This window comes from Manacus vitellinus, unplaced genomic scaffold (assembly GCF_001715985.3).
Source record: "Manacus vitellinus isolate BGI_N305 unplaced genomic scaffold, ASM171598v3 scaffold_25_pilon, whole genome shotgun sequence".
Taxonomy (NCBI): Eukaryota; Metazoa; Chordata; class Aves; order Passeriformes; family Pipridae; genus Manacus; species Manacus vitellinus.
The window spans coordinates 3,651,004-3,669,634 of record NW_021939882.1 but is presented as its reverse complement, the minus strand read 5'-3'; the positions used below and the strand labels follow the sequence as shown (position 1 = coordinate 3,669,634).

The 18,631-nt window shown below is 46.6% G+C and overlaps 1 long non-coding RNA gene across 1 annotated transcript; it reads left to right on the top strand.

The window, feature by feature from the left end:
- Nucleotides 1-532: 532 nt before the first annotated feature.
- Nucleotides 533-17,302, top strand: LOC108639887. The gene is made up of 3 exons (XR_001920793.1): nt 533-555; nt 12,010-12,065; nt 17,261-17,302. It is a non-coding gene; the product is annotated as an uncharacterized LOC108639887 (long non-coding RNA).
- The last annotated feature ends 1,329 nt before the right edge of the window (nt 17,303-18,631 follow it).

The following is an 18,631-nucleotide window of genomic DNA, read 5'->3' as shown; positions in this document are numbered from 1 at the left end:
ACAGTCTTTCTATTATCATGTGTAGGACAGGCTAAAGATAACTTTACACAACCAGCTCACTTCTGACACCAGTCCAGCAAGGTCTGTATTAATGTCAAAGCAGGGATTGATGGCCGTCCCTGCAGGAAAGGCTCACCCCCCTCTTGGGGAACAGAAAAGCCCAGTCAGTGTTCCTACAAGCCAGCCACACTAGTGTGTCTGCATCCACATTGCTGTGGCTTTGGGGCCAGACTGCATTATTTATCTTGGGGTGCTCCCTGGGATTTACCCAGCTGGTCCCCTGGGATAGAGCTGTGGGTCTGCCCTCTGCTTTTAATTGCCCTCAGCAGGGTGGGTATCTGCTGCAGGCAGGTCCTCTGGCTGACGTGGAGCTGACAACCTCCCTGTGTTTCTCTCAGCTGAACAAGCAGTGGCAGCACATGTCTGGGGTCTCTCCCAGCACCTCTTGGGATCACCTGCCAGAAGGTCAGCAGCCTGAGCTCAGCTGGAAAGGGAAATGCCAGCATGCACCTCTGGATTTCGGGACTGCCCCAAGATGCTCCAGAGGCTCCAAAGGTAAGTACAAGATTGGCACTTGTCCAATGACACAGGCACATTTTCCAGTATTCTTGTGTTAATGATCATTACAACCAGCTATGGCCAGGGGCCTACAAAACTTTCCATCCTCATTTGTCTTTACAGATCAATAGGTGTGTAATGTAGGCTGGTAATGACGCTAATTATTACCCACGGATTTCAAGGACGTAAAGCCCGTGCCAGCCCAGGATTAGATGGCTCCTGACTCTCAGACCTTTAACAGGCCACTGGTTTCTCTTTCTCACCAGCGTTAATCAGCACAGCTTTGCTGACACAATGGAAGTGTCTGCAAAAGCCAAGGCGGCTGTGCCTTGGCAACGTGCCTCGGAGAGCTCCAGGCAGGGGAGGATGAGATATACCATACGCCTCCATTTCCTGATTTGCAGTATATCAAGATATAGACAGATCTTTATTTTTTGATGTGAAAGCAGAATGAAAAACTAGGTTAAATCAGTCTTGAGGGATATTAAGCCAGTTCTCAGGAAGCCTATGCAATTATTATGCCTCATCCCAGCCTTCTTGATTGGGAACATGCCTTTAAGAACATGATCAGCGCCAGGAGAGCTCCCCCGTAGCCCGGGAATTCCACCCTGTCTGCTGACGAGGAGGGAGGCTGGGCCACAGAAACTCTCCATTCAGAAGGGAAAGCTTTGCTTCCCAATTTTTTTTTGCTTTCTCTTTTTTTTTTTTTTTTTTTTGGCAAATTATAAATGTGCACGTTGGATTCTTTTGTCAACCAAATCTAATGGGACTGGCCTGAGCTGAATGGCTGGTCTGTGTGATGCTCGGACTCGGTTTCTTTTCAGGTGTTCCTTGCCTGTTTCCACCAGATGAGGATTAGCATCTGCCTGCGGGCTCAGAGCAGCTGGGAGCACTGTGTCCCCGGCTGGAGGGTGCTTGTGGGAGATGGAATGTATCATGTCAGACTGGCTGGGGTTTGGATCTGAACAGGTGCCTCTCCAGCCCTGTGTTATCACAGGGCTGTGAAAATAGTGTAGGGCCAGCAGTGAGGATTTTTTACTCTTTTAAACGGTGGGAAAATCATTCAAGGTTTGGTTTTCATCCATATTCTCTTCTGTTCCCTCCAGAGAATCAGGCTCTCAGTTCAGCTATAGGATGAACTGGTTGTGGGGATGATGAGGGGAATAATAATGTTAATCAAACCTTAGGCAGTAGGACAATTCTCAAGGCAAACATGCCTGTGATTTCTTTTGGTTCATTGTCAAACTCCTGAGCTACCTGATCCCAAGCTAGCTGGGGACAAGCTCCTGAAGTCTGAGGGTTTTTTCTGTGGAATTTAGAGACCAGGTTCCCAGACAGAGCATTTTATTGATTTGATATTCTGATAGAATCCACCCAGATCTGAAATTCCAAGTGGAGAAAAATAACTCTAGCCACTACATCTGAAAGAATGTGAAGCTTTCAATCTGGCAACTGCTGGAGTGGGGTTCCCTCCTGTCTCCCCTGTCCCTGACACAGCCCCCAGCCCCAGGAAGATGTGTGGTACACACACAGACACACAAATACAGACACACAGACACACAGAGCCTGTTCTGTTGGTAAATTTACAGTTTGCCTTTGGGAGTGACCATCCATTACAGTTCAGTGCAGCTGTTCACGTGAAGACAGCTTTAAACTCTTCCAGAAACTGCTGGCACACATCTGTGAGTGTCTCTCCCTCCACCCCTTGCTCAGTCCCTTAGAGCACTAGGGAAGTGCTGCCACCTCCTCCACCCTTGGGGGCCATGAGGGAGAAGCTGGTGGCTCTGCACACACCCACTGCTGTGGTCACTCTGCCCCTTTGCCAGTTCCTTTGCAAGTGTAACGTCACGCATGCATGTCCCCCAACCTGCCCTGCTGAACCAGGCAGGGCTCTGCTCCTCATTGTGAAACTCTCGTGCGTTTTATGAGGTTTGACTTTGAAATAACATCTTCCTCCAGCTCTGCTCTGATTTCATCCATTTTTGAATCAGTTTTTGTATAAAGTGTTGAGGTGGAATTAACTTTTACTTCACACTGCAAGCTTCCAGCTCAGAGTCTGTCTTCCTCTGGAGGTACAAGGAAGTGCAGACACCTCTGTGCCATTGCCCCCTACATTGTTGCTTACTCACCTTCCTTCTATCCCTGCATTAAGTTACAAACCTTCCTAAGCCTGTATTGATGGAGCCTGGGTGCCTAAGTCACCAGACGGTATAAACATTCCAAGAGGGGATGTGAGCATCTGTGTTCTCCAGGAATAACCTTGTGTCCACATAGTCATTCCTCCATCCCATAACTGCAGGAGGAAGGAGGAGACCTGTATGCTCAGCTGGTTGAATAATGTTCCTCTTCCCACACAGCAGTTTTGTCAAAATCAAGTTATTGACATGACAGTTCCCTTTGTTGCCCTTGCCCTGCCTGGGGGACAGGACACTCTCCCATCGGAGTGCAAGGATGCTGTCAGGGCAGGGAGTGCCAGGCTGCAGCAGAGTTAGGCAGCATGAAATTGTTTTTAATCTGTGGGCAAGCATCCCTCCTCCCCAGGCAGTACAGGATGCTTGGGAATTCAGAGTTAAGGCTCTGGGAGGGGTCTAAATTCAGGAATTGAACTGCCACATCTCCCACTTCCAAGGGCAGCCATATATGTTGGCACATGAATGGCCTGGAGGCCATTTGGGAGACAGAATTATGCACAGCCCATAGGAGGACCTCTGAGGCCACGCTCCACACTTTGGGCAACCCGAGACCAAGTGCTGTCTCTGCAGAGAACTGAGCCTGCTCTGATGGGCGGTGAGGGGGCACTGGTGTGAGGAGGTGGCAAGGGCAAGGCTACTGCAGTCCATTGAGAGCAGTCAGGATCCCAGAGTTGGAAAAAAATGGGCACCATATAGCCAAGAACTATACTTTAAAATGTAAAGCAATCCAGTCGTTTCCAGCCAGCGGCTTTTCCCCAGCTGTTCGTTTCCAATAGAGTATTATGATCAGTAATTGATACTCTCAGATGTCTCAGTGCAATCCCCAGAGAAGAATGGCCAGGGCAATATATTTTTTTTTCCCAACTCACTGGAAAATTGAGCCCCAGCTGGGGCTAATAAGTGCTTTCATTAAAATACTGATCTTAATCCAAAGCTGAGAATAATGTCCTCTCTGTGCTGCAGCTCTCCTCAGCTCTGACACGGGCTGTGCTTTTCAACAAGAAATGAAAGGAGGATAAATAGACACTTCTCACCCCAACATCATAATAGCACCAATGTTAGGTCCCAGTGAGGCCAATGATTTTTTTTTGATTGCACCAGTGAAATGTGTTCTTGTTTCTTTCATGCAACAAACTCTGTCCAGTAATGGAGATGGGATGTATGGCTGGTGTACCCCTCCATCCTTCTCCTGGATCCATCCTGCTTCCCTGCCCATGGATGGTCTCGTCAGAAAGAATTTGGAGAGCAGGAGTATTGGTCTAGGTGCTGTGTGCGTGCTGAGATGTCTGTTGGACTGCAAGGCACATGAGGAACCATTCCATGATTTCAACACAAGGATTTGTTTTGTCCTCCCACTTCTTCATTTTCTTCTGGACAACCCAGGGATATTATTAGTAATATTTACTCATCCAGAGCTTCTCAGTCAGAGAGGTCATTTGCAAAACACTTCTTGAAAGGTTGAAGGATTTCTCCCCCATTCTCACACTATTTTCACACAAAGAAAGAGGAGTGATCTCCCCTTTTTTCTAGGAATAGGGCCTGTGCATTTCTAGTTCAGTAAGCAAATGTGAAGACAATAGCCTTGATTCGTGTTTTTTTTTGATACTGTCCTCTTTCCAAGGCTGGATATCAGTTTTATTCTGATCAAGAACAGGATCAAAAGGCATATCTTTCTGAGCATTCCTGTTGTTTGGCAAGGCATCAAGTAGAACATAGGATGCCACCCCTCTCCCTCACTTCCCTCCACCCTTTTGTCCTGTTATCTGTCTGCAATACCTTTAATTGAAGGTGGTCCTGTCTTTGCTCATATTTTTTCAACTTGTGCTGTTCTGCCCCAGAGGACACAGACAGGGATGCTCTCTGAGAAGCCTCAGAGGTCACAAGGAAGAGAGAATCTTGATTTATTCTGTAAGACTGACTGGAAATCCCAGAAAAGTCTCCTGAGGCACATCAAATTTAAAACATATGAAGCTGATGGCTATTGCTGGAACAGGACAGGTATCCTGGTGCTCCTGTGAGGAACAGTCCAGGCATGTATAAAGGTGAAGTCCTGATAGTTGAGGTGCATTATGAGGAACAGCTGAACTGTTGGATGCTTCCCTGAAATAAACCCTCTTTTTTTCATCCATTCTCTCTCAGTGCTCAGCTTTATGGATGTGTTTTTTCTCGTCAGGGAAAAAGGGCATTCCAGGTAGCAGAGTTAGAAAGGGAAGTGCCCAGAAATAGAGAATTCATCAGATACCTCTGAGAACATGTGATCAGCTGCTCTCTAAGGAGTCATACAGCTCTGGGGAAGACTTTTAACTCCTTTAATGAATGGCTGCTCTGTGATTTATTCTTTTCCTACTGAATCTAGGATGTCCTCTTTGAACACCAGCACATTTTTGCACTGTCTCACTGATAAAAGTGAAAGGCCAGATTCTAATAATTTCACTGACAGCAAATTACATATTATTTCTGCCTTCACTTCATTTACATCACTCATAACTAGTGCTTGATCCTTTTTTGAAATCCTCTTACTTTGTGAAGTTTTATTCTGTCTTAAATGTAAGGCTGTGACATCTTGTGTGCTGCTTCTGGATTTCCTTCTCTGGATTTGTGGAGCTGCAAACACTTTCTGTTTTAGTACTAAAGCCTCACAAATTCAGTGAATTTTGACCTACACTGGCTGTTCTCAGGTGAGATAAAAATGTCTGTTTGACAAAGACAGTAGTAGAACTGCAGTTAAAACTGAAGCATTAGGGAAACTCCATATGGATTTATGAAACAAAGTGGAAAATACAGAGATTTCGCAGCAAATCTAAAATGTTGCACTTAGTCAATACTAAAGTTAGGAGTTGTGTTTAGACATCTCAGCTGGAAATTAATTCCTTGAATTGCACTCAGAGACAGACCACCACAGAGCCCTGGAGAGCTGCTGATCCTGTTTTCAGGACTTCCCTGTGCTCTGACCACTGCACCCAGTTCTGTTATCATAATGGCCCTCTAACTCACAGCATCCTATCCAGATGTTTATCCTACTACTTAAAACAATGCCTTCATATTTATCTTTGCCTGTAGCATCACCTTGCATTTAGTCTGTAGGGTATTTAGGGCAGGAACTGCCTTGGTTTTTTTGGGGAGCACCTGACACTTCTAAACCCACCCTACAGTGCTGCAACACCACTTTGCACTTGCCTGAGTCCTGTTTGGGAAGGTGTAAGATGTCTCCTGTTACCATTACAGGGTAACCTGCAGTGAGTACCCACAGCACAGCTCAGCTCTGCCAGCTGAAATCTGTACAGTTTCCCAACCCGCCCAAGGAGGACAAGCCACTCATTTAGATTTCACGTAACCCTTTCTAAGCCAGGAAGCCGAGAATAGCAGAGAGAGGGGTTGGCAGACTCCCCTGTGGGTTAAGAAGGAGCTGTTTGTTCTCATAATTACTTGTCTAGGAGAGGGGTCTGTTTGACAGTGCTTTCCTGCAAAGCATCATGTTTGCCCTGAAGCCAAATAAAACCTTGGTATAAACTTCTGCCCAAAGAGAAGAAAAGGCAACTCAGAGGGAGTTTCTGTGAATAAAAAGGCTGTAACCATTTCAAAGCATCTCTTGTGCATCAAGCGAGTGTGATCCCTAATATCTCAGATGCCTAAAAGGCTCTTTAATATCCAGGAATAGGCACAGACGTGGGGTGGTTTCCCTTCCCCTTCACTAAGGCTTTTTAAATCTGTGTATACCAGACCCCCCTTGCTCCACTGCCCACCCCGTGGGCTTCCTGACACCTTTTTCAAGAGATGCCAGCGCTGAAAACCTGTATTCCTTTCCCTGGGCAGAGTCAGCCAGGAGCTGCCTTTGGTGTTGCTGGAGGGATCAGGCACTCTCCACTTGGCTTTTCCCACAAATGCAATGCTGGGATGGCTGGGAGCAGTTTGGGCAGAGTGGCTGCTGCTTGGCTGGTAATTGTGGCTTTTGGGTTTTGTGTTACCCTCTGACTAATCCTGTGCAATCTTCTCAGGTTTCCAAAGCTTGGTTCAAGTCAGACTGTCCGTACTCCCACTCCCTTCAGGCTGTGATGATGACATTGGGCTTTGGTATGGGAAGGGGCATTTCACCACAGATCTGACCTTTGCCAGACCACCAGGCACAGCATCTGCAGTGCTCACGCTGCAGAAGTGAGGGTTGGGCAAGCAGCTCTTGATTTCGGAGGTTTTATTTTGTTATTTCACCAACTTGAATCACTTTACCATCATTTCCAGTAACAAATGTACCTAATTAATGGGTAGAAGTATTATTGCCCTCTGGGGTATATGGTCTGAATTGCTCAGCTGTGTCCCACAGGCTCCATCGTGCTCAAGGTTGAGGGAAATCCGCCGTGAAGTTGAAGTGAGGCAGGTCTGTGTTTTTGGAGTGGGTAGGTTGCCATACTGGTTTGGTTACAGGATTGTTTTCGGACACTAATCATAAGATTTTTGTGCCTCAGTTTCCCTTTCTGTGTATTAATTCTCCCTGCTGCAGGTGGACAGAGTGGATGCTGTTGGTGTACACGCTTAACTCTCCTAAAGTGCTTCAGGATTCACTGATGAATCATTCCCTCTGAGATAGCGTATCTTGTGTTTCATTCTGTTTTTCATAAGAGGAGGATATGATTTTTCTTAGCTTCATGTAGGACTCTAAAAAGGTGGGTTTACACCTCCCTCTACCTCTCACTAAAGACCTGTAATGTAAGCCATTCATACTCCCAGGCTAAAAGAAAGACTAGAGTTGTTCTTTAATATTACGTTGAAATCAATGGTATGGCTTCAGGTCCTTATGCCATTGAAATCCTTCAAGGACATGCTTTCTTCATCCCAATAGATGCTATGCTATATGAATAGGATCAGTCTATTCTGACGGAATTTGGCTTTTTGTCAAGATTAATATAATAAAGGAGGTTGGAAGATTTTGGAGGGAGATTTTCCGCCGTGCTGGGCACAGATGGTGGTTTGTTCCAGTGAGGACACAGCACAGGATGAAGAGGTCGGGTGAGTGGTTTATCAGCAAGTTGCTGCCCTGGTCTGTAGAAGAGCTAAAGAGATTCAACATCCCTTTTGGGGTGAAAACACCCAGAATCCTTGTCTTTCATGAGAACCGGTCCTTAAAAGACCCTCTTTGTGGCTATGGTCAGATACCCAGCAGTGATGAGCTGGGTTTCTGTGTTTGCTGGGTTTGTCACGTTGAGCTGGGAGTGCTGAGTGCCCCGACTGACTGAGCAGCCGAGCTGGCAGCAGAAACCTCCAGACAGCCCATGAACAGCAGCTTAATGCCTGTGCAGGTACAGTATGTATTTATAGCTGAATGCACGGTCTGTGTGTGCACACATGTGTTCCTGGGAAAGTTTTTGAGCGAGTGGATAATGCATCTCAATTACATCCCAGTCTGGAGCAACAGCCTTGCTAAGGAATTGAAAATCTGTAAAGAATCCACTAAAGTTAAAAACACCATTTGGTTTCCTTCGCCGGAGGGACGCTCATCAATATCTCTTTCTGTTAATATCAGAGGGTTAAGGTCTTGGCAGTGTTCTCAGCCACCAGATGCAGGCAGAGTTCAGATGCAGGCAGAATTTTTTTTTAAAGGCAATTTCATTGCTGTGGGGTTAAAGCTCCAATTTTGCCTGACGGTGCAAGTTTCTTTAAAGCAGCAAAAAAGAGATGGGTGTACAGACTACTGGCTTTTTTTTCCCTTTGTATGTGCCCTGTGAAAGAACTATCCTCTTGCTTTATCTGCATCATGATGGATTTCTTATAATTCATTCCCCACTTGGCATCACATGAAATCTTGGGTTCCCTGAAGTGAGAGACTGGTGCTTTGGTGTTTATGCTGCATCTCTGGACAGTGCCCAGCACTTCATGGTCACTGTGGTGGAGGAAGTGCAAGAAGAGTTCCGAAGTGAAGCTTAGGAACCCATGGTGCAGGAGGAGGGGTCCTTACTCAGTCCTGAGTTTTTTCCTGCGTCAGGCTTAGAAACAACCTTAGCAGTGCTGAATCCCATTTCTTTCTCTAACGTATCTCTAACAATACATCACATTCTCTTCCTCTGTCTGACAAAGGACACTCCCTCCCAGAGCCGGTAACAGAGCAGTTTTCTTCAGAGACCTGCTGTGCTGCTCCTCTCTGCCTCTTCAAAATTTAAACCACTTACCCAAGGTTACGCAGCAACTCTTTGGCTTCACACTAAGTGACTGAAATGCCCCTGACTGTGTGGGGGTTGTACTCCCATATCCTCGGCGAGGAATTTCCTCTGGTGGTTCTCAGTTCATTGCTGTGCTGCTGTCTGACACCACCAGCCCCCTCCAGCTGCCCCCAGCCCGCACAGCTGGGGACACCTGGGCAGTGCAGACCCCCTGCTCCTCGGGGGCTTTGCAGCCCAACCATGGACATCTGCTCTGAGCTGGGAGTTGGCACAAGAAGGGGGTTGGCCTTGGAAGGAATATATTTACTTTGTACAGCTTTCCTGTAAAGCAGTATTGGATGGAGAAGCCCAACAATCTATTTAGTCTAGGAACAGCAGAGCATGCCAGTGCTTCTGGAAGAGCCCCCCCACCACCACCAGTGCAGCTGGTTGCTTGGATAATACTTTCCTACAGGAGGAAAAAAAGATGTTTTATTCCTCCCTCTTGTTCATCCTTGCTCCACAGCACTAGGGCACTCTAAATTTGTGTGGCTTGGGAAAGTCTCTTGCAGGTCAGGGCGAGGAGGGAGAAAAAAACCTTTTGATTCTGAAGAAACCAACATATTTTCATGCAGGGAAAGCTCTCTTTGAGATAATTTCTGTTCTTCTCAACTGGATCTGCTGCAAAAATCTCTCAGTGTTACTGCCTTGTGCCAGTCATGGCTAAACTCGAGTGCACACTGCTGCAGGCTTTGCTTTTACAGAGGGAGGTTCAGCCAACTGGTTCTGACAGCTGAGCAAAGGTTGACTTCTTGTGATCAAGTGTGAGGATGAAAAACATATGTGTGTCCTTTAATAAGAAAAAACTGTTGTATGAGTGAACCTGATGATAGAAATGTGCCTGTGTCAGGATGCTGGAGCCAAAGCAGGTGCCTCATCAGACTGGGGAGGAGCAGACCACAGGTACTCCATGGAGTGGGAGCCTTCATCCTCTGTCATGAGCCCACAGAAAACCTCCCAGGACTTATGAAGTCCCAGTCCCATGTTATCTGCCCTATCTCAAGGAAACCACTGATCACAGAGAAAGCTGCTGGCCTGTCTTGCAGCAGAGCAAAGGGGTTGCCAAGGATGGTGTCTGAACTGGGAGGAGGGACTGTGGGGAAAGGGACTGGAGAAGATCCCTGAAAGGGGGAATGTAGAGCCAGATAGGTGCCCTGGGGAGGGTCCCTCAGGAGAGGGAGCCAGAAGGTCTGATTGAAAACTTTTGTAAAGTGCTTTTGTGATAAGCTTCCCTTATCCCATGTCTCCAAGAAGGAGAATTGTCATCATGAGAATTTCACAAGGCTGGTGTGCCCTGCAGACAGGCATGAAATCAGGGTATGGGTGTCCTGCCAGGACAGGGTGCTGGGCAGACCCTACAGGGCACCTCAAGGCCAACTGTGTTTGGACTTTCTCAGTTCAGAGAGCTCAGAGCACACATGCCCTGCTTGGAAACCTGACTCTGTGGGCTGGTGAACGTCCAAGAGAGTCTGTGACCCACTGCAGGCTCTGACTCCTCATTTAAACCCACTGGAAGCAGTCTGAGGGGTTTATCTTCCGTAGACAAGAGCAGTTGTGGGGGCAGGAGCAGCTTTGCACTAGGCAGGGCTGTGCTGCCTCTGTGAAGGTGGCACAGGGAGCAGGGGGGCACAGCTGGTGTTCCTGGGATGGGGCCAGGAGGGGCAGCTCAGGGCTGGGCTGGCCCTGTGGGGATCATGCAGTGCCTGCCCGTGCTCGGTTTGGCTCTGCACGGAGCTGACGTCTCCTGGTTTGTGTCACATTATGCATTATGTGATAATTATAAAAATGTGAAAATAGAACTCAAAGTACCAAGCAGGCAGCACGCAGCTTCTAGTGGTCCCATGTGTGTTTTCATGCTTCCCCTCAGAATATGAATGCCCCTTTAGAAAGAGCCTCATGTTTAGTATAAGGTTCTCATTACTTCATAGGGGTTCTTCCTCGTAGGGCCCTTGAAGCTGGATTAACTGGCAATGGGTGGCACAGTTCCCCTAGTACATAGTGATCCAGTTCTGCATTGGAAAGAGTGCAGGGCTGTTGCAGTTGCTTCTTATTTACTGCCAAGTGCCAAAGGGAGGTTGATGTGAGCCAGTGTAAATGCTGGGTCCGCCTTGAAATGGATGTTATGGGCTAAAATATGGTTTGCCATTTGTTTCTCCCTATTATCTACACAATGCCAGGTCCCCTCTGAGCCACCTCCTTGGGGAAATTGTTAATTTTCTCTTATTGGGTGGCATCAGTTTGTTTTTTCCTCTATTTCACTGTCAACTTCCAAAGCCAGCACAGAGTGGGAGAAGTGGCTTCGGAATCCAGCTGGGATGTGCTGTGTGGTGGGATGAGTATTTCTGTGGTCCCAACAGACAACAGGATGTGCTGGCCTGTGCCACCAAGGCAGAGAGGAAGCAGCAGCCAACTGTGGTGCCCAGACATACCCCCAGTGCTCTGTGGGGTCTCCTCCTGCCTCTTAGAATCACAGCATGGTCTGGGTTGGAAGGCACCTGAAAGATCATCCAATCCCACCCCCCTGCCATGGGCAGAGACACCTTCCACTACACCAGGTTGCTCCAAGCCCTGTCCAACCTGGCCTTGAACACTTCCATGGGTGAAACCACTTACATGTTTTCAGTATCAGGATGAGACCTCTGAGGATGCTGGAGCTTTGCTCCACAGTTTTGGGACTTACTGAAGTTTAAGCATGAGGCAGTTTTCTTTCTTCAAACTCCTTTTTGACCTGGGAGTAAAAAGAACCTAAGGGAACATGACTCTGCTCCAAGACTTGCAAAGGTTTGGGCCATCAACGTTAATTCTCTCTGATGTAAAATGGTGACTCTAAGTTTTGCAGAAGGATTGACAACCAGGAGCTCAGGGCTGCAGCAGAGAATAGTCTGGTTTGCTTGGGAAGCACAAATGGCAGATTTTAACACAGCTGAAGGACAGGTAAGCATCTGTAGATGTGCTGTCCTATCCTGGAAGGAATTTTGTGCTTGGCAAAAAGGGTTAATGCTGTAAATATATATTTGTGTATGACCCTTATGCATAAAACAAGTGAGAGTCAGTCAATTTGCTTTTTTCAGGGGACATCTCAATGGACAATCTTGGACTAGCCTGAGGAGATTATCAGAGGGAAAAAGTAAGTATACAGGAGGCAGAGAAATTCTGAGAAGTCACTCAAACAGGTAAGAAAGAGGATCAAATGAAACTCATGAGATGGCTCATTCTGACCTCACCTGATGCTTCTCTCCAGTTGTGGGAGAGATACAGCTGTAGTTTTAAGCTCTTCTTTTATTTTCCCAATTTCTATACTAACCTGTCAGCCCCTATGTCAACATCACCACTTCTAAGCCTTCTCTTTAAATTTACAATCACAGTTATAGGCTATTTCCAAGATAAGAGAAGGGGGGTGGAGCATCCTTTAGAAGCAACAAGCTAATAGCACATATTGGTGCTCATACTGTGGGTTGTTTAATGAGGAACATGGCCTGATTATCTGGTTTCTTGAGGAGTATTCACCTGTACGACAGCTAGGAGAGTTTTAATTTAGTACCTCTTCTGTTATGTCAAAAAATACAGATTTTGGTTGTGAGGACTTACTTAAACTCATGTTTTCTTCTGGATAAAATCAGGGGAGTCCTTAGGGAGTTGAAAGGGAGCTACGGATCTGTAAGAGAAGGGGGCTGATGTTTCTAGATCTTGAAAGCAGTAGCCCTTTCTGGGTGGGAATGGCTGGTACTGAGAATAGGACTGTGCACTGCTGGGCTCCTTTAAGGTGAGAAGGGATTCCTTGTATTGGAAAGGGAGAAGGGGAAGCTGGAGGGAGGCGTGTCTGGTTACTGCTAACAGAGTCCCCTAGTCAGACTATCTCATTACAGAGAAAACATCCCTGGCTGTGCTGGGTGTTGTGTTACAGACAAGGGGGACCTCTCCTTTCTGAGCTGGGTTCAGTTTCTGTTGGCATTAAATCCTGTTTGTCCTGGATAAACCCTTGTCATGAGTTGTCCTGGCACTGAGCAGAGCCTCAGGACACAGTTGTTGGGAGCTGAAAGGGCTCCCAAGCCTGTTCAGTGCCCACCTGCAAGCTGGTCTGGAGCCCACCCGGAGCTGTGTCTCTCTGCCAGCACATCGTGTTGTCATGGAGCAAGGAAGCACTTGGCTTTACCCTGCTTTTGGATGGGAGGGGCACTCACACTGTGGCTGTTGGATAGCCCAGAAAGGGACAACCACAGGGCAGAGTCCAGCTCCCAGGTTGTTCCAGTCATTTCAGTCATCCAGTGTGTTTCTGAGAGGTGGCCTGGCGAGGAGGAGTCTCCGGGAGGGCATGAGAAAGCTTGGCCAGCTGTGCCCTATTCTCATGCCCATCCCATTGCTCTCAGCTCCATAATTCTGGACAGAAACCTGGCTGTTGCATTAATGAGATTCAAGGCTTACATTGCAAGTGTTAAGAATGAAGAAGGAGCAACTAATTACATCTCAAATGCCAGGCTGTGATAAACACCCCGTCAAGGACAGGGACTGTGCAGAGCCAAGCAACTGAGGGGAGGAGGAGCAGGAGATCCACAGGGATCACAAGCCCTAGTGTGGGATTGTGACCACTCAGAGCTGCTCAGCTGCAAACATCTCTGCCTCCTGAAAAACAAGTGCTAACCTGTTTCTTTCTAAGACTGACCCCAAAAAAATCCCTTAAGTTTTTATCCAAGAACAGCAGAAACCAGGAGAGGAGGAGGGCAGATATTCACAGCTGCTGCTGTTCAGGCTCTTGTGCCTTTGGGATCTCTCCTGCTTTTCACTTCTCTCATCAGCAGCTCTCACACTCTGTGGATGCTTTCCTTCATGTGGAGAATGCTGCATCCATCCTAGGTCCTGAATCTCATCCTGAAGGCAAACAACTTTTTCACGGGCAAAGCTATGTAAAGAGGCTTTTGGTGGGAGGGGTGGTCTTTGAGTGTCATAATTCAGTTTCTTCTAAAAACTGGAAAAAATTTGCCTTTTATTCTGGATCTCACTTCGTGTCTGTTTCTGTTCAGCACAGGCTCCATGTGCCTTTGCAGTATCAAGAGGAGGATTCCAGGTACAGATCAGCTCAGTAAATATACTCTCTGATTTTTTTTTAGAATTCCTAAAATACAGGCAATATGTCATTGTCAGGAGACAGCGATTCTCTTTAGGTCTGTGGGCTGACTGATTACCTGAAAGGTTTTTTTTGGAAGAAATTATTTGAGGGAAGGAGAAGCAGCATTATAAAGGATTATAAAGCAGGTATGATCTTCCTACCCACTGATGTAGGAAGCTGATATGTCATATGTGTGAAAACAAATGAGAACTTAACAAGAGGAGGGTATAATGACTCAAGAGAAGTTTTGGTTGTTACACAACCAGAAGTCCCAGGACCTCAAAAATATTTTAAAGCATCATATTTTCCCCTATTCTTTCATAAAATAAGCAAGGCCTCCTTTTTAGCATTTAATCCAGAGGTAATCCGGTGCTGCTTTGCAGTTTGAAACTGCAGCTTGTCTGTTATCTGGTCTGAAATAGTTTTCTGTTGCACAATTTTCAAGCAAATTGAGGGAAGGGAAATAAAATGCTGAGATTGTTTTATTTTAAAGAAATATTATTCCCTGGTAGTGTGCACAGTCTTTGCACTTTCTGGTTTGTTGGCACCCTTGAGACATACGAGGTCCAAGAAATATAGTATTATGGCTTTGTGATGGGTAAAAGGTTGCACTGTCTTTTCCTAATGGAACAGACAGCCCTGAGATCCCTGTCCAAACCTCCTAAAACGAGTTAAAGAACAAAAAATAGTACTGATGAAATGTACTTCTGCACTTGCACACCATCCCTTTAAGGGGATGTAGCAACACAGAGAAGGGATGTGGTGCTTTCTTTTTTTTTTTCAGAATGATAACTTTTGTTTAAAAAAATCCAATCCTGTGAGGTGTGGAGGTGGTAGATCCACAATAAGGACCTGTGGGCAATGAAGCTGCTGAAAGCAATCATTCAGGGCGGTGCCAGACCTGATAGTGAGCAGGGACTGAGGCATGTCCACAATTGCTTGAGTGAAACCCTTCAGCCAGGTGCAAGGACTGAGGAGGTCTCACTTCCAGAGACAGCTGAGTGTGGTTCCTGGGGCTGTCATTGGGTGTGGACCCATGAACAGCAGGGCAGGCAGCAGATCTCCAAGGCATTGCTGGAGGTGATGACTCCAAGCACAAGGAATGATATGGTAGTACAAGATACTTGCTTTGTGATGCTGTAAGTCATGTTTAGCCTCTTGGAAAATTTCCCAGCCCACCAGGAATGATTTCTGACTAACAGGCACCTCTTAATCTGTCTTAATCCCCTCTATAATTTTACACTTATTTAGCTTCATCCAGATAAAAACCTTCAGTTGCTTAAGTAATGATTGAGGCTTTGCATCTCTGCTGGGAAATAAATATTATAATCTCCTTTTCTAAACAAGCAAACTCTCCCTTGATGAGACAAATAACTTCTCAGGTGAGGGAGTACCACTTCTGACAACAGATGCACTGCTGGTGGCCTGAACCAACCATAAAATCCCCAGTGAGGAGAGACACTAGCCCTTCCCCACCAAGCTCATGCCCATGGGCTGATTGCAGTGCAGGGAGCACGTCTGGGCCAACTGTGGAAGGGGACAAACAATCCCTGATCCCCGATGGCATAAATGTGAGCATTTCTTGTGCATTCTTGGTGGTGTGTTGGGAAACGCTTGTAAAAACAGAATACTCCAGAGATGCCACTGAGTGTGGGCTCTAATATCTGCAAAATCTGGCATTGTCAGCAAGCTATAAAACATCCCTGCTAGTTTGCCAGCAGCTGCTCCCAATTTAAAAATACTCAAAGGTACGCAAACCTTGGGGTCGATTGCACAGCACCTTGTGCTGCCCCATGCTTGAGCTGTGCTGCTCTGCACAAAGAGAAAGACTCTGCTCAGGAACCTTTCCAAGTGTGTCTCTTTTCAATCATCAGATAATCACAGTGCAACCACTTCCCCTTGGCACTGGGAAAGAACACCACGTATTACCCATCTGATGTTCTGCAGTGCTCCTGAAATCAGGGATGTGCCGTGCTTTTGCGGGACCAGACTGTGTCATCCGGAGCTGGGCTGAGCTTGCAAGGACTTGCAGAGAAGCTGGGACCATTTTTCACCCACTGTGGAAAATACCGAGAAAAGTTGCAAGAGAAGTCCCTCGTATTGTGTTTCCTGAACACCACAGAGCTGCAGTTTTGGAAGGGGAGGAGTGAAGCCAGCTGTGCCTGCGGGCGCTCACTAGGAATAGCTGAGTGGAGCACAGGAGCTGTTGCAGATACTCATAGGAAGATTTACTATTCCCAAATCCCAGCTAGTTAGAGCTGCCCTCTGGGGAGGCATCACTGCTGCACATTTCTATATTGTTTGCCTTGATTACCCAGTAGAACAAACAGCACTGAATAGGCAAGGGAAAGGTTTGGAGGTTGCCACACTGGCAATGCCTGAACCACGTTCTCCCTCCTTGCTTTATCACCTGAATCCTTAGGGAAAAAGCTGCTTGTGTACAGCTGCAGGAAGAATTCAGCCTCACTGAACAAAAGCTTTCTGATGTGGTGTCTTCCTTTCTGCAGCACAGAGAGGTTGGCAGACAAAACAGTAGTAAACTGATGGCTATGACTGACAAACTCGTGCCCTGTGTGAGTGCAGTCTCTGACCATTCCCCTCCACCCCAGGCAAAGGTGTCAGGATTGACCTGAGTTGCACCAAGGGTGGTTCAGGTTGGACATCAGGAAGAATTTCTTCATGGAAAGGGTTGCCAAGCCCCGGAATGGGCTGGTGGAGTCCCCATCCCTGGAGGTGTTCAAGAAACAACTGGATGTGGTACTCAGTGCTCTGGTCTGGTTGACAAGGTGGTGATGGGTCACAGGTTGGACTTAATGATCTTGGAGGTCTTTTCCAACCTAAACGATTCTGTTATTCTGTGAAAGATTTTCAGGCTGGTGGAAGAGAGTGGAGCTCAGAGTCACTGCAGGTGGCACATCTCTGCTGGGTCATCGTTGGGTCTCACTGTCCTTGGAAGGGTCACCCTGATGGTTGGCAGCTCAAGGGGTCTGTTGGATCCTTCACCAGAAAAGATGTTCTGGGGTCTCAACTGCATTCACAGAATCATTAATGTTGTGAAAGACCTCTGAGCTCATCGAGTCCAACCATTAACTATTGTCCCCCTTCCCTCAGAAGCGCACAGAGCTTGGTTCTTGCTGGTGATCAACAGCATGTGGCACCAGCACTGGCACAAGCTGGGCTGGGAACAGGAGCTGCATACTGGATTTTTTGGTTTGCAGGTTTCCTTCATGTCCCCTGTGTCACTTCAGACAAGAATCTGCTTTGGCAAGCGCTGTACCTCTTTGACTGAGAAAGATGGCCTCTCACTTACTGGAGGAATGCTTTACTGGCTTTTTTAACAACAGGAAAAATGGCTTTTAGACCCCAAAAAGGTAATTTTTTACAAATTTTTTCCCCCTCCACAAACATTCCTTTTTAAAGAAGTTCACCGATTTCAAGGAAAAATAGAAATACAACTGGAAAATACTTGTTTCTTTAGGAATTTTCCTGCAGAATAACAAAAGTTGTTTTGCTGGAGTACTTTTTTGTTTTAGCAACTTCAGACAATAAGGCAAATCATGGGATTTGAGTTGAGAGGTCAGTTTTCTTCGTGTTTTAGTTTTAAAATATTAGACCTAATTTTGTTTGTCATCTCTGTTAGTGATGCAGAAGAGATGGGCAAGCAGAACAATAACTGAATTTCCAGTCAGTACTGAACTGGGAGAGGCACTGCAAAGGGTGATGAGGAGACAGATGTGGTGGGATAAGACAAAATAAAACTGAATAAGAAAGAAATGTAAAATGAATATTAAAAATGGATATACTGTAAAAAAAAGAAAATAAAGAATAAATAGGTAAAGAATCAACTTGAAAACTCATGGCTCTGGCACTCAGGACTACTTAGAAAGCATGAAGAGGACTTGGAATGACAGTGTGAACTTGTTCTACAGCTTTTTGGCTGAAGACACAGGCATGAAATCTTGTACAAAAGAAAACTAGCTGCGGGCTACACTTGTGGATGACACGAAAGATGTGGCTGTGCTGCTCTGTGTGTGAACCTCAGCTATGAATGAGGCTTCTTTCTGAGCCACTGCATTCAGTCTGTGCAGCAGTGTATTGGTCACAGTCTGGACACAGCCCTTGGCTGAAAAATTTGAAAGGAAAGTAGTTAAAGCGGAAGGAGCTGCTTCATATGAACGTCTGGAAGACTGAAATCTAATACTGACCTAATCTCTCCCATCCCCGTCACAGTGTCTGGGCTGGCTCTGGCTGCCGTGCTGGACAGCCATCCAGAGCTATGGACGTGATGGGAAAGAAGAGTTTTGGGTTCACTTGGATGTGCTGCAGGACACAGCAAGGGCAGGAAAGGACCTTGGGAGCACCAGGAGATGTGGCTGAGCAGGGAAACAGGAGCAGCCAATGCCAGTGGTGAAACTCAACAACAGTGTCCCCACTGGGAAGACCAAAGCTGGTCTGAGGCGTAGAGTGGGGCTCTTCAGAGGGACAGGGCAAAGAACTGGCCTGACCAAGGTATAAAACTCATTATTGGGTAGAGCTGGTGCTGCTTTTAGGATGTATCTTTTGCTGAGGCAAATGCCAAGTGTGATGCA